General features: G+C 45.6%; 2 long non-coding RNA genes across 4 annotated transcripts; one reads left to right on the forward strand and one right to left on the reverse strand.

Annotated features, from left to right (window-relative positions):
• Positions 1-974: 974 nt before the first annotated feature.
• Positions 975-13,893, reverse strand: LOC123385359. Of its 2 annotated transcripts, none has more exons than XR_006597740.1 (4): positions 13,721-13,893; positions 11,319-11,387; positions 3,451-3,547; positions 975-2,476 (listed from the first exon to the last, which is right to left on the reverse strand). It is a non-coding gene; the product is annotated as an uncharacterized LOC123385359 (long non-coding RNA). The 2 variants fall into 2 exon arrangements; XR_006597741.1 differs by lacking the exon at positions 13,721-13,893 and adding an exon at positions 13,322-13,499.
• On the forward strand, positions 13,492-22,867 carry LOC123385358. 2 transcript variants are annotated; one of them, XR_006597738.1, is made up of 4 exons: positions 13,492-13,725; positions 13,892-14,024; positions 14,386-21,334; positions 21,726-22,867. It is a non-coding gene; the product is annotated as an uncharacterized LOC123385358 (long non-coding RNA). The 2 variants fall into 2 exon arrangements; XR_006597739.1 differs by having other exon boundaries at positions 14,386-20,738; positions 21,218-22,867.
• Positions 22,868-23,690: the final 823 nt, after the last annotated feature.

Genomic DNA, 23,690 nt, shown 5'->3' on the forward strand with positions numbered 1-23,690 from the left:
ATCCATAATTACCCAGCCTGGAAGAAGGCAGAACAGAAAATAGAACCTCTGTGTAGGAGCCAGAGTATCTCCACCACCTGGCCCAGGCCTTTTGTGTGGGTTGCCTGGAGAAATGGAAGACTTGATTAAAAGAGGTGAGAAACTGGCCCCTGTGAGGGGAAGGGACTGGGGTGGCCCAGTCACTCTAGTTTCAGAGTTTGAGCTTGCCAAATATAGCTGGGCCGGACATGGGGCACCAATGAGGCAGGTGTGAGATCACCCAGGATGGAGTCGGGGGGGGTCCCCTCTCACCCAGGTTCCCTGGCCCCCACCTTATCACTCGCCTGCCAGGACTGTTCTGGGGAGGAGTGGGTGCCATCTGCCCTGAAAAGGATGGAGGGAGACAGGCAGCAGGGACCTAAGCTTATGTCTGTTCTGACCCAGTGCCTCACCCAAGTTTGGGCATTCCATTCTTTTTTTTTTTTTAAGTTTTTTTTTTTTAATATTTATTTATTTTTGGTAGAGTGTAAACAGGGGAAGTGCAGAGGATCTGATGCCAGCTCTGTGCTGACAGGCTGACAGCAGTGACCTGGATGTGGGGCTTGCACTTACTAACCGCAAGATCATGACTGAGCCAAAATCAGACACTCAATGGACTGAGCCCCCCAGGTGCCCTTGGGCATTCCATTCTGACAAGAGGTATTTGGGAAATGTGGGATCATGCACTGTTCACCAGGCAGGAATGGATCCTGTCTCCCAGGCTGCCCGGAGGGGGATGGGCACCAGTCCCCAGATGAATTCTGCCCATTGTTGTGTGCTCGTTACTACTCAAGATAATATCAGCGCTCCCTGGCACGAACAGTAGCCATGAGAATTCTTTTTTTTTTTTTTAATTTTTTTTTTTCAACGTTTATTTATTTTTGGGACAGAGAGAGACAGAGCATGAACGGGGGAGGAGCAGAGAGAGAGGGAGACACAGAATCAGAAGCAGGCTCCAGGCTCTGAGCCATCAGCCCAGAGCCCGACGCGGGGCTCGAACTCACGGACCGCGAGATCGTGACCTGGCTGAAGTCGGATGCTTAACCGACTGCGCCACCCAGGCGCCCCGAGAATTCTAATATCAGATATGGGAGACCAAGCTGGATGGCCTCTGAGTGCCGGTCTAGAGGTTCTAGAACCCTACACACTGACTATTACCATGAATATGAAGCAGTTGATGCCGATGTGCTCAGTGACACATACAATTAACATAAGGGAGGCTGTTAGCACGTCTACTCCCCGGTTCTATGTGTTATGTATTTAATTACTCAGTAATTCGCAGCTTATAAATACACAGCCCCTGAGCTAGATCTTTCTCCATTGCCGTTTACCAATTGGGGTCCTGAGACCACGCCCCTCACCCATGAAGAGCCGAGCAAGCCCCTGGATTTGAGCCTCTGAGAGAAGTTTCTGTGGCCCCCTGCCCATGCCCATAGGGGCGTTCTGCGTGTCCTCCCCTACGGGCCCACAGAACCGCATCCCCCCGCAACCCGAAAGCTGGGGTTTGTTCCTCTGGCTTCCCCTTCCTCAGAAAGAGTGGTCTGTCTTAACCCATTCTTAGTTGGGACTCAAAGCAAATCTCTTCCCCTTAGTCACTTTCTCTGCTAAGAGAGGCGTGCAGGTCTGGGAACCACCGAGAGCGCCATGAATTCACCCAGCTGTGACAGCCACCCTGGCCTGGGCTGAACTGTGGCCAATCCATCCTTGACGGCAGCGCCCTCCTCAGAGACAAGGAGACCAGATGAGACGTGTGGAAAACCCGCCCCCTATCTTTGTCAGCCAGAGACGAGCTCCTCAGGGAGACCTGTGAAGGTACCAAGGGCCCCAGCCCCTGTTCTTTCATGTCTCATGACATGGGGTGGAGCGTCTTGTGTTCAGCAAACCACTGAACAGTGAAATATTTTGATTTCTACACCTCCCTCACACTGCTGGTGGCTTCTGTCTTCTCAAGTTCATGGCCTGTTTGGGATTCAAAAGTGTAGGAATGAAGGAAATCTGGGGGGTTTCATTCACATCAATTCTGATGGAGGCATGTAAGTTTACTGAAGGCTTCCTCAGCCCTGTCACTCACCACGACTGTGGCCTTTGACACAGAGGTTTAACGGCTCTGGGACTCAGCTTGCTCTTCTGGGAAATAGGTGGCCCAGCCCACGTCCCAGGCTTAGTGAGGCTTACTTGGCATAGCACATATGAAGCATTTAGCAGAAGCTGTGTAAAGAAACATGAGCTCCTCCCTGCCCCACTCACCCCTTCTAACTGCTAAGGACCTTCCTCTTCATGCAGCCTCTGAACAGTCGAGTGAGGTTACCTCCTCAGTGCCCATCTTTCATCACAGATGCCATAGCGTGGCCCATTCAGTGCCCTTGAAACATTCTGTAAGGTCAGGTCTCAGCTCCTCCTCTGTCCCATCTTCCTGGGCTCCAGCTTTATCCCGCTCCCTGTATTTAAGCTGTCATGGCTGACCAGAGACCATGACAGTTTTTATAAGGCTGGTGGTTCATTAGCTCCCCTCTCTGTCTTCTGGTTCAGGGGGCCGGCCCAGCTCCTCATCTGAGGAGGCCACAGCCTAGGTGGGGTGATGGGCAGGTCTCAGCCACAGGATATTTATTGGGGTGGGGGTGTCTGGGGCCAGGCTTTCTGACTGGTCCCAAATGTGACAGCTGCTGTGTCTTCAAGAGCATGTTGCACTCCCAACCCCTCTGACCTAGGTTAAAAACTGACAGGGAAGAGTGACACATAGCAAGAGTCCTGAGGTACCGGTGGGATACGACCCCCAAAGCAGGAAGAAAGAGCGCCCTGAGTCCAGAATATAAGCTTCCCTTCCTCAGAGTCCTAGCCCCTGCCTTTTTACGTTGACAGCCATGTTTGTCACCACTGTCACTCCAGCCACGGACTCCTGATGGCTGGGACACCAGAGTGGAGAAAAACAAGAGGAAAAAAGCAGGGATCCTCACCCCCACGCATGCTCTGATTTATAGGAGTTCCCTTTGGGGCACCTGGATAGCTTGGTTGGTTAAGGGTCCAACTTCAGCTCAGGTGATGATCTTGTGGTTCACGAGTTTGAGCCCTGCATCAGGCTCTGTGCTGACAGCCCAGAGCCTGGAGCCTGCTTCAGATTCTCTGTCTCCCCCTCTCTCTGCCCCTCCCCAGCTCGTGCTTTCTCTCTCTCTCTTTCTCTCTCTCTCAAAAATAAATAAACATTAAATAAATAAATAGATAGATAGATAAAGGAGTTCCCTATTCTGCTGCTGTAGCCAGAAGCAGAGGGTTTCTTCTGCAACTCTGCACCAAGCACCTGACTTCAGGCTTCAGGCTACACTAAGTTCTGCTCAGCAGAGACTCAAGTACAAAATATGCCCCACCCACCACCAGTCTGGTGGTGCTTGGACTCCTGGTCTCCCCTACCCCCCTAGTCCACTTGCCGGTACTTACTGTTCAGAGACTTCAGGTAGCTGCACTGTGTACTGTCTAGGTTGTATACTCGGTAAGGGAGAGAGGCGGCCATGTGTTTATTTCCTCTTACCTGGAACTGGAACACAATAAGATTTGAAAGCATTATCAAGTTTTAAAAGCCTTGGTCCTTCTCCTGCCTCCAAGAGGAAGGAGACAAGTCCTGGCTGATTGTCACATTATCCCATCTCCTCATGAAAACACAATCACATCTATTCACTTATTCATTCTCTTAACAAATATTTCTTGAGCACCGGTTCTGTCTGTGCTGGGCCCCTTCTAGACGCTGAGAATTCAGCAGTGAGAAACAGACAAAGCCACTGCCAGACGAGGCAGTCAGAATATAAACAAATAATTAAATATATAATACGTAGGCGATAAATACTATTGTGCAAAATAAAGGAACACCAAAAGATGAAAAGTGCCTTTTTATAAAGTGTGGACAGGCAGAGCCTCTTTGAATAGGTAATGAAATCTAAGGAGAAAGCAGAAAAAAAGTGAGCTCTCTCAGTATCAGAGGCAGAAGTATTCCAGGAAGAAGAAATTGCCAAGGCCCTTTGAGGGCAAAGACAGCATGTCTGGCGTGTCTGAGGAACAGCCAGAGGCCCGTGTACGTGAGCAGAGAATACAGGGCAAGGAAGAGTGCAGTTGAAGTTGAGATCAGAGGTTGGCTGGGGTGGGGGGTAGAGCGTGGAAAGATCACATGTGACCGTGAACACGATTGTTAGGACTTTGGGCGATGTGGAATTTCACACAGAGGAGTGACATTATCTGACTTACAATTTAACAGGATAGGTCTGACTGCTGTTTTGAGAATAGAGTGGGGGCCAAGAAGGAAGCAGAGAAATCATCTAGAAGGCCGTTGAAATGATTCAGGAGAGAGAAAACCATGTATTGGTCCAGGGGAATCAGATGGAGGAAGTTACAAATGGTTGCATTCTGAATATTTGTTGAAGGTAGAGTGGACCAAGAGGGTTTTGATAGAGAGAGACAGTGAATAGTCAAGTTGGAGTTGCTGTGGAGACCATTTGGCAATCACCCTGCTGACTAGGAATCTCCAAGCCAACATCCCTGACATCATGATGTTCAGCCACTTAAGGAATACTCCCTGGGAGAGAGGATTCACTGCCTCACACAACAGCCTTACCCAGTCCCTTAAATTTCTTTCTTATACTCACTCAAAGTCAATGTCCCTATGTCTTTCTCTCACTGCTCCAGAAGCAATATGGAGCAGGTCTTCACACCTCCCACAGACAATCCTCCAGATTCCCATCAGAGATGTGCCTGGCCTCTCCCTCCATTCATATTCTCCATCAGTGCCGTTTTCTGTCCCTCTGGACATGAGCAAATCCCAGGAGGAAGAAGCTCTGGGTGTTCTACCAGGTAGAACTCCTTCTGGAACATAGTTCACAAATTTTGGCAAAGGATTCGCATTCAGACCACAGATGTAAATTTGGCAAACACACTCGTCTCCATTCTTCTTTCCAGGTGGGGAAAATTAGAGAGTTAGCTTCAATCTTGCTTCCTTACCACTGAGAAAAACAAAGCAATTAGAAGTGTGCTTCCTTAGACGCCACCTGTCAGCATCCATGTCCACACCCTCTGCTTTCCTGCCCGTTGGAGTAAACAAATTATCTGCACTCCCGTCTCAAACCAGTCCCTCCGCTTTTCTACTATATCCCACCCCTTCTCACATGTTCAGGAACAGGCGTATCCCTAAAAATTCGAGGGAACAATGGAATAGAACTAATATTTTAAAAACAGAATTCAAGAACACTTTATGGAAATAGAAGAAAACTTAAATTTATGTAAAGGTCAACCACGTGCCTGGGCAAGTTGAGAATGATCAACTCAGAAATATAGCCTGTACAGTAATTAGACTAGAAAGAAAAAGAAGCAATACTCAAGGCCTCCAGACACAATAGTTATAATACCTCTAAAAGTATGAAAAATTCTATTGGCATCAGGATATTCGAGAGCAACCTGTAAAGCAAGGCAAGAATGGAGCTTTATATTCAGATAACCAACAGAAAGGAGATGAGTTGTAAGCCAAGGACTTTATATGCAATATAGCTATCATTCAATTATCAAGGCTATTGAAAAATTATATATGCAAAGAGTGAGAGAATCCTGTACACATGAGCCCTTTTAAGATAACCTGCTAGACGAGGAATTCTGTCTGCTCAAGACATGACTGGGGAGTGGGGGGCAAAGAGAATGATGGTGAGTGTGTAGTGTATTTAAAGTATATTTAGAGCATGTAGATCTAATAGTTAAACAAGGATCGGGGACAAAGGTGGAAAATAATTTGTAAATATCATAGGTTGTGACCAAGTAGAAAGCATGTAACTTAAAATTCGAGCCAAGAAAGAAGACAGAAAGAGGAACAGGTAGGAATCAAATGACACCATTTAGAATTCACAATCTAGGCAGATAATTCATAGTTGAGATAAAAGTTAAATAAGGGTAGGTTAAAAGATATCAATCAAAGGTAACTAGTAGAGCAAAAATGTACACTTTTGTAAATATCAAAACAATTTTTATTAAAAAAAAAAGCAAAGGGGACATATAGAGAAAAAAGCAAAGTAAGCATAACATAAAATTGACACCAATATATTAGTCATGTCAATAAATGTGAAGGAGAGGGGCACCAGGGTGGCTCAGTTGGTTAAGAATCTGACTCTTGGTTTTTGCTCGGGTCATCATCTCCCAGTTCATGAAATTGATAGCATGGAAAGCTGATAGTATGGAGCCTGCTTGGGAGTCTCTCTCCCTTTCTCTCTCTTCCCCTCCCTCCCTCTCACTCAAAATAGATAAACATTTAAAAATAAATAAATAAATAAATAAATGCGAAGGATATTTAACTTGCCTAGTAAAAGAAATAGATTTTCAAAATATTTTACAAAGCAAAATTCCAGTCTCTTCTATATAGGATAGAGACATTTAAAACAAAGTGATTCAAAGGCTAAAGAATAAAAGAGGATAGGAAAAGTTATGCTATTTAAATAGAACAACTCTAAAGAATAGTAGTAAGCTTACTATTAGACAATGCAGAATTTAGACCAAAAAGCATCAAACAAGACAAATAAAAACATATTATAAGGCAAAAACCCACAATCTACAATAAAATATATCAGCTATTAATATCTGTGTACCAGATTACACAGAAACCACTTATCAATGAAATAGAAATGACAGCAATGCAAGGAGAAATAGATTAATAACGATAAGACAGTTTTACACACCACTCTCAGGACAAGAAGGGCATGTGAACAAAAAACAAGTCTAAATAGAGAAGACTTAACCAACATTAATGTTAAATTAGATTCCATAAATATGTATTAAATGCTGTACCCTTTAATAAAGAATATACTTTCTTCTCAAGCAGACATGAAATATTCATTGAAATTGATCATATGTTATATCACAAAGGAAACATAAGTAGGTTCCACATTAGAAATATTACAAACAGAATTCTCTGATTACAATGCAGTAAAAGCAGAAATAAAAAGCAAAAATTTAAAAAGCCCTTCCAGGGGTGCCTGCATGGCTCAGATAGTTAAGCATCCGACTCTTGATTTTGGCTCAGGTCATGATCTCAGAGTTTGTGAGATTGAGCCCCACGTTGGGCTCTGTGTTGACAGCACAGAGCTTGCATGGGATTCTCTCTCTCTCTCTCTCCCCCTCTCTCTGCCCCTCCCCTCTCAAAATTAATAAATAAACTTAAAAAAATTAAAAAAATTAAAAGCCCTTCCAAAGATGGAGAAAAAGGGACTGACTTCATTCTCCCTCCTAAAACAATAACATAAAGTCTGAACAAAATATTTGAAACATACAAGACATCAAACCATGAAGGTCAAAGATCCTGAAGACTTGGAAACAAAGGAGATTAATTCTACAATTTTATCAGTTGAGTGCCTGGAGAGAGTTCCAGGCCCAGCTCAGGGAACCCAGTGGACTGCCTGCCTGACTGAAGAAGCTGAGAGTCTGAGGAGATCAAGGGAGCTGCAGCTCACAGGACAGAGTCCAAGAGAGAGGAGAGCTGCAGAGGGTCCCTCTCACGTATTCAACAGAATGCTCATCAGCACACTTGTGTGAGGAAACTACCTGTCTCAGTCCATTCAGGCTGCTATAACAAAATACCATTACTGGGCAGCTTATAAACAACAGAAATTTATTTCTCACAGTTCTGGGGGCTGGAAGTCTAGGACCCAGATGCTGGCATGGTTGGGTGAGGCCCTTTTCTGGTGGTCCACTTCTCACTGTGTAGTCCTCACATGCTGAAAGGGGCCAGGCAGCTCTCTTCTTTTATAAGGCACCAATCCCATGATGAGAGTTCCATGCTCATGACTTAAGTACTCCCCAAAGGCCCCACCTACTAATCCATCATCTTTGGGGGCTAGGATTTTAACATATGCATTTTGAGAGGAAACAAACATTCAGATCATAACACTACCCAAACCACAGAAAGAACCTTTTAAAAGGATAAGCAGAAACATCTCCAGGTACTGTCACAGGACCAAGAGTAGTGTCTGCTCCAAGCCGCTGAACTAGAAAGCTTCATAATTCATGTAGAATTGTATAGGGTACTCAGAAGGATCTTGCCTCAAAGGTGGGGGATAATTAGCCCTAGACTGAACACTGCATTGGCTTTATCTGACAAATCTTTAATGCAAAACCTGAAAGGACTGAACTCTTTCCACATAACTTAACTCCATCTGAGAATAAAGTTCAGGAATAGTTATAGGAATACAAAAACAAATTAAAATTCATAATGTCCAATAAAAAATTACCTGGCCTGTAGAAAAGCAGGAAAATATAACCTATAATGAGGAGGAAAGTCAATTAATTAAAACAAGCCATAACTGGGTGCATTGTTAGAGGTAGCAGACAAAGACATTAAGATAGTTATTATAACTGTAATCAATATGTTCAAAAAGTTAGTAGAGAGACACAAGATGCAAAAAAAAAAAAAAAAAAAAAAAAAAAGACCCAAATTGAACAGCTAGAGAGGAAAACTACAATGCTTGATGTGAAAGTCACACTGGATAGGATTAACAACAGATCAGACACTAAAGAAGAAAAGATTAGTGAATTTAAGACAGCAATGGAAACAATCTAAAATGAAATACACAGAAAAAATCATAATAAAAAAGAAAATGAAAAGAGTATCAGTGAACAGTAGTACAACTTCACGCTGCCTACTATATCTATAATTGGAATCCCCAAAGGAAAGGATAGAAAAGGGACATACAAAAAAAAAAACCCTGAAGAAATATTAGCTTAAAATACTCAAAACATGATAAAAACTAACTCACATACTCAAGATGGTTAACAAACTCTAAGCACAAGAAACACGAAGAAAACCACTCTAAGCCAAATCATAATAAAATTACTCAAAACCAGTGATAAAGAAACCCTTAAAAGCAACCAGAGAAAAATACACCTTATATGAAGAAGAAAAAAAGACAAGTGTGCCAGAAGATTTCTAGTGAGAAACAATGCAAGTAAGAAGACTGTGAAACATCTTGAAGTACTAAAAGAAGTAAACTGTCAACCTAGTATTCAATTCCCAGTGAAAGCATCTTTAAAAAACTAATGCAAATAAATATGATTTTTAGGCATGCAGAGGTTGAAAGAATTCATGCCTGTAGAACCACATTACAAGATTTGTTAAAAGAAATCCTTCAGGCAGAGGAAAATTATACCAGATGGAAATATAAAATTTCACAAAGGAATAAATAGCACTGAAAATGGTAGCTTTATGGATAAATATGTAGGATTTTATTTTATTATTTAAATCCCTTTAAAGTTAGTTACATTTAAGAGAAAACATTGTAGTGTGGAGTTTATAATATATGTAAAAGTGAACAGTATGGCATAGATAGCATAAAGGCTACTAGGAGATAAATGAAAATACACTATGGAGAAGTTGATTCCTATAATATATATGATGTAGTATAGAATCACTTGAAAGTAAATTGTAACAAGTTAATGATGTGTACTATAAATCCTAAAACAACCACTAAAATGGCAAAAACAAAGAATTGTATATAATAAGCCAACAAAAGAGAAAATGGAGTAAAATGTTCAAATACTTTAAAATAAAGCAAGATAGGGGCGCCTGGGTGGCGCAGTCGGTTAAGCGTCCGACTTCAGCCAGGTCATGATCTTGCGGTCCGTGAGTTTGAGCCCTGCATCAGGCTCTGGGCTGATGGCTCGGAGCCTGGAGCCTGTTTCCGATTCTGTGTCTCCCTCTCTCTCTGCCCCTCCCCCGTTCATGCTCTGTCTCTCTCTGTCCCAAAAATAAAATAAAAAACATTGAAAAAAAAATTAAAAAAAAAATAAAGCAAGATAAAGAGGAAAATAAAAATCACAGACATGGAACAGATAGAAATCAAACCGCAAGATGATATACTTACACCTAACCATATCAATAACTCATTACATGTAAATGGTTTAAACACTCCAATAAAAAGGCAGAGATTGCTCAAATGCATAAAAAAGAAATCCCCACTACTGCTGCCTACACAAAACTTGCTTTAAATATAAAGATACAGATAAGTTGAGGCAAAGAAATGGGAAGGGGCATCTGGGTGGCTCAGTCAGTTACAATGTCTGACTCTTGGTTTCCACTTGGGTCATGGTCTCATGGCTTGCGGTTTCAAGCCCTGTGTCAGGCTCTGCACTGACAGTGTGGAGCCAGCTTGGGATTCTCTGTCTCTGGATCTCTCTGCCCCTCCCTCACTTGTTCTCTATCTCTCTCTCTGAATAAATAAACATTTAAAAAAATTTAAAAAGGTAAAGAAATGGGGAAAGATAAACAGTGCTAATACTAATCAAAAGGAAGCCGGAGTACCTATACCACTATGAAACTAAGTAGATTTCAGAACAAAGACTATTACCACAGATAAAGAATGTATGTGATAATCAGTCAAATGAGAGGACATAACATAATTTAGATTCAGGATATAAGTTGTTGATTATATAATACTATTGTATAGATGCTAACTTTCCTAATTGATAACTACCCTGTGCTTGTATAAGAGAATTTCCTAATTCTTAGGAAATAATTAATTATGAAGGAGTAAACAGGCACAATGTAATACAACTTACTATCAAATGAGAGAGAGATAAAGCAAATCTAGCAAAATATTCACCATGAATAGATCTGCTTTAGCATATATAGGAATTCATGTACTACTATTGCAACTTTTCTATAAAATTTGCAACCAAGACAAAATAAATGTTAAAAAATTATACACACCCCACTCCCATAACAGTCCTTATATAAAATAAATATCTCAATTTCTTTATTCCATAGCACTTCTGAAGTTCTAATATCAAATATCTATTAAATGTCTGTCATGACCTTCCTTCCATAAAAGTACAAGTTCTCAGGGACCCGAATAGTTGCTATTTTGTACTATGAGGTAATCTTGAATTTCTAGAACTACACCTAGCACTTAGTAGATGTAGAATTATTAATATTCTTGACTGAGTGGACAAATGCTACAATTGGATATAACAGACTCTAGAGTCAGATGATCTGTGTCCAAATCCTTTTTCTTCGTGTTACTGGATACAACATGGGCAAGTTACTAAACTTCTCAGGAACTTAGCTCCTAATGAGTAGTTACCTAAAAGGGATATAGGGAGTGTGATGTCGGCAAAAATGGTGGAGTATGGAACTCCAGAAGTTTGTTCCTCCACAGAAGCAATGAATAATCTGGCAAAAACTGTGAGAATCAACATTTTGGGGAATCTGATCAGTGTCATACAGCAAGCATGGGAATGATTATTCAAGAAAAACACATATGAGCCTCGATAAATAAGATATTTTAACCTACCTGGTACCATCTCCCACTCCCCAACTTGGTAGTGACCTGAAGGCAACAGTTGGTATTCCCAGTATATACCTGGAACCAGAGGGAACAGAAGAGACCTTATTCTCAACCAGTTGTGGTTTTTGTCTTGACCTGTCTGGTGACTCCTGGAAGAGCTGTCTCAAACAGCTGACTTTATTTCATCTACCTCAGAATGATCCCAGGGTTGAAGCAGCTACCCAGGGAGAATTTGTCAAAAATACTTAAAGTCAAATGTGTTTGCTGCTGCTTCCTCAGGCAGGGAATAACAGTTGGGGAAAACAATAGTCTAACTTAAAAGCCTGGAAGAGAAACGCTAGGGAATGAGAATAAGGATTTTGGAATGCTGCCACACATTTCTGGGAATCCAGAAAGCCATGCAAATACCCAGGGCTCAGAAAAGACCTGAGAAGGCCCTAAGCCCTTATCTCTGACTAATCTTCAGGCTCTGCACAAGCAGGAAGCAAAGGCTGAGACACAGTTGTAAATTGTCTAGCTGAGTGTTGAATACATGTCCCAACACACGTACACACACACATGCACACACGCACCATCCACTAAGACTGGGAGGTTTTGTGGGTTTTTTTGTTTTTTTTAGTTCCAAGTATTTAAGGAAATTTCTGTGAAATCACTAGCTGACCATAAATCTAACAGAACAGACTTTAGTGGCCACACATGACAAACTGTCATAGGATACAAACTACAAAACTAGCTCAGAAAAGCCATGCAACAAACAAACAACAACAAAGGAAATGCAAATCAAAACCACCGTGCAATACCACTTCACACCTATTAGGATGGCTATAAACTTTTTTTTTTTTAATGAAAATAACCAGCATTGATGAGGAGAAACCTGAACTTTCATGCATCGCTGGTAGGAATGTAAAATGGTGCAGCCACTGTGGAAAGCATTTTGGCAATCCCTCAAAAAAAGTTAAATGCGGAATTGCCATATGACCCAGCAATTCCACTCCCAAGCATATATCCAAAAAAACTGAAAACATACATTCAAACAAAAAAACGCGTACACAAATGTTTATAGCAGAGTTAGTCATGAAAATCAAAGAGTGGAAACAACCCAAAAGTCCATCGACGGGAATGGATAAACAAAATAAGGTGTAATCATGCAGGGGAGTATTCTTTAGGCTTAAAAAGGATGAAGTACTAGTACATGCTACACCATGGAGAAACCTTGAAAACACTATACTAGGTAAAAGACAGCCAGACACAAAAGATCATATGTTGTGTGATATTGTTCACACGAAGTGTCCAGAAGAGGTAAATCCGTCAAAACAGAAAACGGCTTACGTGTTGCTCTAGGCTAAAGCAAAGAATACGGAGTGACCGCTTGGCTTCTATGGGGCTTCTTTTGCGGGGAGTGACAAAATGTTCTGGAATTCAATAGTGGTAATGGTTGCACAACAGTGTGAATGTAATAAAAGCCATTGAACTGTACACTTTAAAATGGTGAACCTTATGTGAATTCTGTCAATTTTTTACAAAGGAATCTGGGATGCTCAGGTATGATGATGCATGTTGAACTTTCCAGGAGGGAGTCTTTCAAAATAAGTGCCCAGGAAATATTAACAGACGAGCTCCCCTCCAACCAGCCTCTGCGGGTCTGAGTGAGAACCTGGTTCCCCAGGCCTTGCAGAAGGGGACAGGGGAAGCAGGAGACAATGGCAAAGCTTTCTTCAGGGTTCTGAGGCCCCATGAGCTGGATGAGCCTGGTCAAGCGTTTCTCTCTAGTAGAGGGTCTTTGGTTGGGTGGAAAATGTCAGAAATTGGCCTTAGTAGGGTCTGAATTGCAGTTGTGCCTCTAACTCTTGTGAGACCTCAGGGCAAGTGCCTTCTGGATGGTGCTTTCCTCTGAGGTAAGATAAAAGGGAAGTAAGAACTCAGGAAGCACAGAAATCCTGGGATTCCACGGCCTGGTAAATATAAAGCAGGAGGCCCAGGGGCTCCGTCCCCTTCCACCCTGCCACCACCTGTTCCAAGGGCCAAGGCTCCTAGGCAGCCCACGCGCTCCGCGGATTCCAGGCCCTCCCCCACCTACACTGGTCCGCAAACTGCCAAACCCAGGACCTTTGGCAGGTTGCGGAGTTTCGGGGGAGCGGGAGCGGGCAGGGGGAGGAGCTTGGCCTCTGATTGGAGGAGGGCTCTGGGGAAGGGGCGGTGGGCGTGGCCAACGGCTTGAGCCCGGCCGTTGGCGGTTAATTTCGGGCCGCCCCTGGTTCAGTTTCTCCGCGACCGCTCTGAGTTGACTTCTTAGATGACAACCCGGCTTATACGCACTCTCCCTATCCAGGGAAGATCAGAACTGCCTTAAGGATGCAGGAAAAACCCCGAGACCCAGGATGTGGGGAACTGGGCGCCCCCTCCCTTACCTCAGGTTGGTTGCAGAAGTTGCGGCCTTGGCGTCCCCAGGGCCACAGCTCTGTCCCCTCAGGGCGTGGCTCCCGCGCTGCAGGGCTGAGCCCCTCCCCTCGCCTCGGGCTCACCCTCGCAACTCCGCCCCCTTTTCTCCCTCTACCTCTGTGTTTGGTCTCCCGTGGCAGGATTCCATTCTCCCTTCCGGAGGACTCGCCGCCTGCAGGCCATGAAAGAGCGCAGGACTCCGAGGACCCGGACTAGCCTAGCGGAGCCGCCCTGCCCCGCCCGGCCCCGTGCCCCGTGTTCCCCGGCGCCGGGGTGAGTGTCCCGGCCGCCCCTCTCCTCTCGTAGGCTGGCTCCCCCCGGGTTTTGAGGGATGTTCCGTTTCTCACCTCCCTTCCCAGCGTGAGGGGTGGAAGCTTGGGGTCAGGAGACCTCCTCTGCAAGGGCCAGGGGCTCCCATCTAAGCTCGGGATGCGGGGGCGGGGTGGGGGGACCAGGGAACCCTTTGCGAAATTTGCTCTCACCTGAAACGCGACGTTATAGTAACGCCTAAGTCAGAACCTCCACGCGAATGGGAGTGTCTTTTGAAAACAGGTGTGGCACACACTGCTTGTGGTTCTAACTTGGCCGCCTCTCTGTGTATCAAGTTTCCTCTCATTTCCTTTTGCTTTCACAGGACTGGTCACTGCCCACGATCATCAGTCAAGCATAACCAAGAGTGTGGAGGCTATTTGTGCACGCGGTCATCTAGCCACTAGAAAGTCACCTTCCAGGAGTCCCATCCCAGCAGGACCTTCCCAGGCTCCTGCCTTCCCAGCCTTCACCCCAGTGTTAGCTATCTGGAAAAGGGTCTGCGAGCAGGACCTGGGGCTCTTTTCTTGGTCCATGCATTGCCCACACCCGTTTCCCCCTCAAGGTACTGAGTACTCTCCCTTCACTGAGGAGATCTGAGCTTGGTCCAGGCAGCAGGAGAAGACACAGCCCTCGGGGGTTAAGGTTCCTTCAAAGTCAAGGCTCACAGGATTCCTCAGGAGAGAGGGCTGGGCGTGAGCAGGAACCCCGCTGTAGGTGTTTGTAGCAGTGAAAAGGATGGGTCCCTTGCCCTCCTCAGAGCTCAGCTCAGACCCAAAGGCTCTTCCACTTACCATCAACATGGAAACTTGGCTCTTCACATGAGTATATTCTCCCTCTTTTGTGCAGTATCTTGTTCCTCAAACCGCCCTTCTGTGAAGGCCTGTGGGGTCAAGGGGCCTGGCCAGTCACGCAGAGGTGACTGAGCCCCACAGACCTCAGGTCAGGTAGACAGATTTAATAAAGGCTTCACGACCTTGACTGTCAGGACTCGTGATTGGTGTGCGGGTTCAGGAGATTTGGATGGTCCTTTTTTTCCTTTCCATCCAAACGGGTGCATGGTACTTGTGCCACAGACACGTGGGCAATGAGGGGAGGCTGGGGGTGGGTGGGATTTTGAGGGATATCCCTGGCTCTTCCCCCTTCCCTCTGAAGAATGCTCCTCAGTATGTCAGGGAGGGGCCTGACACCAGTCGATTTGCTAGACACCTGGCAGGGTTTTCTTTGAGCTTCTACATGGTAATAGGGCAAGAACCAAAGGGACAAATGTATCTGCCAGAATGTCAGGCCATTAGGAAGGATGTGGAAGGGGCTAAATAGGGATTCATATTGAGGTCCTGGGATTTCATTACTGTTTTGAAACTTCATTCTCCTAGTCCTTGATTAAGGGTAATGGGAGAATTAATAAATTACTGGTGGGAGGGGGTTGTTGTCTTCAGAGTGGGGACCCAAGAGTACAGGCATCCTGTCAGTGGCCTGGGTTGTGTACCTGGCAGGTGGTGGGCAGCTTTGCTGGATCTCACAGTTGGTAGTGAAAGTCGTTGCAGAAAAAACATTCACTTGCTGGGGCTTCGGATGTCACCCAGTGCCCTGCCCCCTCTTCCTGTCTTGTTTTCCCACACACCACAGAGACAAGAGCTGATCTGGCAAGGGGACAATCCCTAAGACTCCCCACACTGGGGCCCTTTCTCTGTGCTTTTCTACTCCAGTGATGACCACAGAATATTCTGGGAGTTGTCTTCAGTAAAGACTCGGGGGTCTCCTAAGGAGCGGGAATGGTGGAGTCTGTACAAAGCTAGAGCCATAATCATTAAGCACTGAGTTCGTCGGAGCACAGGGAATGAGTTCATGTGTTCTTGTCCTTGGAGGACTTACAAATTAAAAGTATGGAATCATTTGTAATCAGAATAACCACCTGGCAGGGATATTGATGAACAGAGGAGGGCTTACTTGGAGACCTCTGATCTTTCCAGCCCCAAGACTCTGGGCCTAATACCCACATAATCATTAGTGTTCTGTAATTTATAACAGTGTTATCATTGATCCATGTCGTTAATCATCATGAATTGGTGATTTCTCAAATGCTCTGGGTTATTTGTGTATCAACATAGAGCTCTGTGATTTACAAACACAGAAATCCTTGGAGGTAGAGAGACGCCATGGCCATTTTACAGATGAGAATACTGAAAAAGACTCCACTCCCTTGAAGGAGAGGGTATGCAGTGCACTTGCCCCATTGGGCCTGCTGGCTTACTCCTCTCTCCAGCCCCCACATTGGAGAAAGCAAGAACAAAAAAGCCAATAGGCCTCAGTTTGTCAGGATGTTTAAGGACTTTGAGGACAGCCTTCTACTTTTCATCACACAGGCACTGGGACAGACACAGAGAAGGCATTACATATCTGTCCAATAGATTTGTCCATGTCTTCCATTTTTTAATGTTACATGTCCTCTTTTAACCCTTGTGGCTCGCATCATCCTTCCAGATGATTCACTGAGATTCTAATGTCCTTTGCTGTTGTTAGGTAACTTTGGGGCACCTCCAGTGACTGACTGATTACCCAGCTCTTCCCCTAACTAGTTCTATGACCTGCAGCATGTTGTTTATCCTCTCTGCGTCTCAGTTTTCTAGGTGGTAAAATGGGTGATCCAACCTGTGTGTCATGGGTGAGGATTATAAGAAATAGCACATGGATGCTTATTCCTCTGTTTGGCAAGTAAGATGAGTTCCCTCTTCCCTGCTTGCGCAGTCCTTTGTGTTCTGCGAAGAACTTTGCTATCTATGGTGCCTCACAACCAAGAAGGGAGAGTCCTGAGTCTGCCCTTCCCTAGCTACTTCAAGGCCAACTCAGATTCTGTAAAACTTTCTGAAACACTTCTGTTCTTCTGTGCAACAGCTCTCCCCTCAATAAATTTACCCTGGAATAATCTGGAAGGCCAGGGGCTCATCACCCTCAGCCATTCTCCAGTCATTTGGTGTCCATCCCTTCATGAAGACCCAGAAGAGACAAGTGGATTTGATGGTGGGGCTATGCCTTAGAGCCTCTAGTGTTCATGGAGAAGCCAACCCTTTCCTCCTTCACTAAGCTTTGATGTCCCAATGGGCCTCTGTTCCTATATTGGGTCAGGAGTCTTTGCCTTCCCACAGGGAACAAAAAGAGCATCAAAACATATACAGCACAAACGCTCGAATCCCGAAAAGGACCTCAGATTCAGGGGGCCCCCTGCTTGCCTCCTGGCTTCACTAGGGAGTGGGCCTACAGGGACACTCCAGGTGGAGGCCCATCCCAGGCCTCTGCTCTGTGCCCTCTTCTAGATGTGGATGGGAGATGAGCTGGACCTATACAGCTTTGTCCTCCCAAGTTTTCCTCTGATTCTGCCCCTCACCTCTTCCTTACTCGTGCTTGCCTGATCCCTCTCACCTCCCCCCTTCCTTTGCTTAGCCAATAGCGGACCGTGGTCTCTGACCCTATCCCACCCAGGGTGGGACTGGAGGGCTGAGAGATCTTCATGCTCATGGAACATTCCTAGAAGAGCCACCCTTCCCAGACTCATACTGCAACTCTCAAGAGCCCTATATCCTTCTGTATCTCTCCCAGACTTGGTTGTTCTCTTGCTGTGTGGATATTTTCTTTTCTTCCTCTGGCTGCCTTCTCGGCCTTCACTTCTATTTTCTGCAGCAGGTGGGCATCACTGTAATGGCCGAGTGAGTGTGTGTGTATGTGAGGGAGGGTATGGTGTGATGGGAACACCAGTTCTGGGGTCTGAAGGTTTCATTTGAGAACCCCTTCCGCTCCATAAGCTCTATAAGAACTTGGAAAAAAAATCCCAAATAAATAACTTACATCTTCAGGTTGGAAAAGCTGTAAACTGGGGAAAGCAGTGATGTGTAAATCTGAGTTTTGGGGTAAGGAATGGGAGGCATGGGGCGCCTGGGTGGCTCAGTTGGTTAAGCATCCAGCTCTTAATTTTGGCTCATGTCATGATCTCATGGTTCGTGAGTTAGAGCCCTGAGTAGGGCTCCATGCTGGTAGTTCAGAGTCTGCTTGGGATTCTGTCTCTGCCTGTCTCTCTCTCTCAAAATAAATAAATCAACTTAAAAAAAAGGAATGGAAGTCATGGTAATCCATCTGAAAGAATTTACTTGAAACAGCGGGATGCTGTACAACCTCTCTAGCCCTGCTGTGGACTATATGTATTCAAATGTCTCCACTTGGCTTTCTCCCCCACCACTCTGCAGACAAGTCTCGAAGTAGGGAAGAAAGCCCAGTTGACCACCCCTGGAATCAGATACTCTTGTCTCAGCCCCCTCCATCTTGTTTTCTACCCCAAACCAAAGGCGGAGGGGCTCAGGCAAGAGTATCTTGTTTTCTCATACCTGGCACAAATCTCCATTTTCCATACCTCAGGGGAGATGGAGGGCTCTAGAGCTCAAGAGGAAAAGTCCCAGAAAAGTCCCAAGCTCTGCTTCCCTAATGATACTGGCCAAAGCTAAACTAACCTAACCCTGTTTGCAGGATTCCTCAGAAGGCAGAGTCTCATCAGAACCCTGCAAAAAAATGTGAGGATCAAGGAAGAATTAGACTCCTTTACTTGATGGCTGTTGGGGCCCTCCCCACATCCTCCCTCTGCAGTGACCCACAGTCCTCTCCATTTACCTTCATCATGGAAGCCAGGCTCTTTGCGTGGGGGTCACCCTATCCCCAGCTACGTGTTCTGCTGTACCTCACTTCTCCCTCGAGTAACTGTGAAGTGTCAGCTCTACCCAAGGGGCCTGCCGAGCCATCCACTGCTGGATGAGGTGGAGTATTTCTCTAAAATTCCTTCCAGTGGAGAGGAAGAATGTTTGTGCTGGAGGGGACCATGTTTGTGCTGGAGGGGACCTGGATGTTAAGGAGAGGTGGAAAGGGCTGGTCAGCGGGCTGCTTCAGGTCCTCCTACCATCCCATTGGGAAGAACTCACCCCTAACTCAAGTACTGTCCCTAGGTGATTTACCTGGCATCTGGCAGAGTCTTCCCATGAGCATTTACATCCTATAAGGGAAAATGTCTGTTAACCCAGAGAAATGGAGAAGGCGGCTGGGAGGACTTGGTGGTAGCCTTTATGTCATTCCAGAGTCCCATTGTTAGATTTTGGCTTTTATGCCAGACTTGGAACAAGGATAAAGGGTGAGCAGGGATTGGGGAAGTGATAAGTGAGGGAGCCCAGGGGTGAGGTCAGAGATTTTTCAGGTCCTCCTTGCTGCTGTTGGGACTGAGGATCTTGGAACATGAAGGAGCATTAGGGGCTGCAGAGGCTCCCATGTGTTTCCTGCCCCTTTCTTGCCTCCTGCCTTTTCTCAGTGTCATGGAGACCAGGGCTGATTTGTCAAGGGGACAGCATCTCCCCCTCGGAGATTTTCCCAGCTAAGGTCCTGGCTCTGTACCCAGTTTCCTACCACTATTCTGGCCACAGCTGCTTTCTGTCTGGCCTCTGGATTTCTTATGAAGGCAGGAATGATGGCTCCGCAAGGCCCACCAGGAACACAGAGCCATAACCATCGGGCCTTGATCTGATTGGAGTACAGGGAGCCACTTCCTGCCGGGGTGAATTCTGAAATTCATCATGCACAGTCTTGCTTGTAATAAGATTAATAACAGTTTCCATGGATATCGAACAGAAGATTCTAATACCCATCGAGGGAGGCTCAAGTGGATGGCGTCTGATGGCTCTGGCAGCCCTGAGATTCTCTGAGTCTGAGATCCCTAATATCATCACTAATTCTCTGTAATTTATACTAATGTTTTCAATGATGCATATCATTAATAATAATGGCTATGATAATAGCCAATCTCAAGTGTGGTCTATAGAACTACACAGTACTTCTGAGGCGTACTTACCAAAGTCCATACTTACCATTGGTACTTTACCAGAAAGGAAACTAGAACCAAGAAATGGCTCTGAATCCAGCTTCTCCCACAGAATGGCCCCTCACCCATAGGAGCAATTGTACTTGCCTTGGGTTACTCAGGACCCCCACACCCAGTTCTCTGCAACTGCCTCTCTTTGTTCTCTCCGTCCTGCCTCCCATCCCTGTTTAAAAGCTCCCGTGAGAGCCACTTGCCTCCTTCCACCCCTGCTTGATAAGACACAGGATTTCAGTCCTGACTGGGCACCTGTTTGGCACAGAGCCAGTCACCCCCTGCGCCCCCCCCCTCCCCCCGCCATGTCAAGTTCCTTTGGAACTTAAAATCTAGCTAACGCTTCCAGCCAGAAGTGCCGCCTTGGGCATGTGGTTCTGGCCAATCCATCCATCCATTCATCCATCCATCACCTCCTGGATAGTGGGTTCCCCAAAGCTATACATTATCTTAAAATAAATGAAAACAGACCCATCTTGTAAAATCAGAGATCCAGAAACTAGCTCATGTCCCTGCCCCTCAGGGAAACATAGAAGGCCCTCAAGGGCATGCACAGTGTCCTTTACTTTTATTTCGCTTTCTTTTAAAACCAGGCACAGTGTGGGGCACACAGCAGGTCAGCGAATGCATGTTGAACGCATGCAGCACTGATTTCTCCACCTCTCTCACTTTTTCTGCTGGGTTCAGTCTTCTTGAATTCAAGGTTCACATGCCAGGGTTCGGGCCTTTGAGATGAAACCCAACAAACTGTGTTTCTATTCACCTCTGCAGCTCTGCAGGTAACTTCGGTACAAATCCATTTATTGAATGTTTATCCAGCTCTGCCACTCACTTAACTATGTGATGTTGGGCAAGATATTTAACCCCTCTCTACCTTAGCTTCTCCAACAGAAATGTTAATAATAATAATACCTACTTCACTGTGTTGTTTTGATGATAAATTGAGATTATATTAAAAAAAAAAACTCTTAGAACAGTGCATGGCACATAGGAAAATCTCAATAATGTCGGCTATTATTAGCAATTTAATTTTGCAGTTCAATATCCACTTGGAAAATGCTAACCTTGTGTCAACTTAATGAAGGGATAAAACTTTCCCGCAATTAGTCTGGGTAGGTAAGGCAACGGGCCCATCCTCGGTAGACGGGCAGAATTGTAATCCTCCAGAGATCCCCAAAGGAATGGGTGGAAAGTATGTAACAGGGATTACTGGGTGTAACTGAGATCTCAACTCCTTCTTCATAATATTCCTTCTCAGACAGTGAATGAGACACCTGCTTTGTATCAGGACGTACCCAGTCGGTGATGGAGGTGTGATGCTCTGAGGTTTTTCTTCCCAACATGGGAACAGCATCAGGAAGTTCAGCTAGCAGAGGTAACAACGGTTCGAGGAACAGGGGCTATCTTGAATACAGCATAGGGGATGTCCAGGGGAAAAATCTCACTCCCGCAACGTGTATAAATGCTAGACTCGCTGCTGGGTGTGCCAGGGAGCACCCATGAACACATGGTAGAGAGGAGGTGGTAAAAGAAGAGGGGGTGTGCTCATCGTCACTTAACCAAATGGGCAGCTGGACGGAGCGGCCTGAGGCCGTGGGAGGCTGGTCAGTGGGCTGACTGGCTGTGGACCAGATGGGTTTGGGGATCCCATGGAGATGGGTGAAATTCCAGCTTCACCCCCTCATCACTAAGAAACCAAGCGGGTGCCTGCAGGAGGCACCAGCAGCTCAGAAAGGGATTAGAGAATCAGATCTCTCTTGCCCCAGCCCCACAGAGACTCCAGATGCGGGCCCAGAATCCTGGCTCTCGCTCACATTCGACTGCTGGCTGAAGGAACCAGAGGCTCAATGATCCCAACAAGAACAAGAAAATAGCCAGGCAGGAGCCTGAAATCTGCACCCATTTGCCTAGAGTTGGTGAGCTGAAGAAAGATGCCAAGTGTCCAAAATGAGGCCACGGGGCAAGATGGCTGTGCCCGTCAGAAGATGCTAAATGGCCATGATGGGCATCACAGGGTAGCTTGAGATGTAAAGGCGGGCTCCCCTCTACGGTCCCTTGGGAAACATAGCAATTCCCTCTGCCAGAGGCTGCAAGGAAGGGAAACCCTGAGTCTTGTAGTAAAACACTGACCAGCTGTGAGGTGGGAAAACTTAAATAGATCACAGAAGATCAGATCACTAAGATCTTGGGTTTAAGGCAAAAACAGGTATTTTTAAACTGTGAAGGGAGCTGTGTTCCTTTTAGGTGTTGGGAGAGCAACATGGATGGGTCTGATTCTATTACGCGAAGGTAGCAACCTCGGGTATTTACCCGTGAGAAGCCTTGTCACAACAAACTTCCTGCTGCCAACCGCATCGCAGGGAGCGGCTGGGTTTGAGGATCGAGGTGTGCTATTTAAAACCATGCGTTGGGTTTTCGCCCGCTGTCTGCCAAGTCTTGTCTTTTGAAGAAGGGTGTCGATTTTACCAGCAGCAATTTGTAGCTATCACAATGGCGGCGAGAACAGAGGAAGCCCCGCCTGGCTCAGACCCTTACTGCAGACAGACAGACAACAGAGAATAGAAGACACAGAAGAACTCAGGCCCTGCTTAGGAAAATTCAGTACCTACAGACTGTGGGAGAGAAGTTATTACTGGTGTTGGAAGGGGAAAATCTGAGACAATGACCTTCCTTTTACCTGGCTGGAAATTATATCCCTTTAAAAAAAAAAAAAGTGTGTGTCATTTCTCTTGGAATTTCAACAGTGTTATGATGGCAAAATGAAAGCATCTCCTTTGAGGGGAAACTGAAGAATGCATCATTATCAAGAATTTGGGGAGGGGTGCCTGGGTGGCTCAGTCAGTTAAGTGTCAGACTCTTGATTTCTGCTCAGGTCATGATCTCCCGGTTGGTGAGATCTAGCTCCACATCGGGCTCTGCGCTGACATCTCGGAGCCTGCTTGGGATTCTCTCTCCCTCTTTCTCTGCCCCTCCCCTACTGGTGCATGGGCACATTCTCTCACTCTCAAAATAAACAAACATTTTATTTTATTTTATTTTATTTTATTATTTTTTAATGTTTTATTTAGTTTTGAGAGAGAGAGAGAGAGAGAGAGCATGAACAAGGGAGGGACAGAAAGAGGGAGACATGGGATTGGAAGTGAACTCTTTGCTGACAGCAGTGAGACTGATACAGGACTTGAACTCACAAACTGTGGGATCAGGACCCGAGCTGAAGTTGGATACTCAACCGGCTGAGCCACACTGGAGCCCCAATCAGCAAACATTAAAAAAAAAAGAATTTGGGGCAAGGGGGGTTGGACTATTGGTCAGAAAGCTTAAGAATTAGGTTGGGCTACCTCTTCTTTGCAAAAGATCAGAGAACTGAAGCTTTTCTCAATCAGGAAGAAGGATCTGGGTGGGTAAGCCATTCTCCTGGTAGGGACTAAGAGTTTAGGAAGAGGAAGAGGTGGGAAGATGGGTGTGGTCATTGGAGTGAGCTGTTGTGGGGCTTTCTATCTTATGAGGATGAAGTTAACAGGCTTTCAGGGCAGAGGGGACTAGGTGAGACTGGAGGTAGAAGGTTATTAAGCAAGGGACCTCCTAGACATCACCAGGGCAGGAGAAGGGGTGATCACAAGGATGATCTGAGCAAGACCTTCTGAAGCCTGGGGGGATCTTCCTGGCCAGGGGAGGGAATGCATTACAGGCCAAGAAGGGCCAGAAAGGCCAATGGGAATTCAGAGGAAACC

The sequence above is a fragment of the Felis catus genome, chromosome B2 (genome assembly GCF_018350175.1).
Source record: "Felis catus isolate Fca126 chromosome B2, F.catus_Fca126_mat1.0, whole genome shotgun sequence".
Classification (NCBI taxonomy): Eukaryota; Metazoa; Chordata; class Mammalia; order Carnivora; family Felidae; genus Felis; species Felis catus.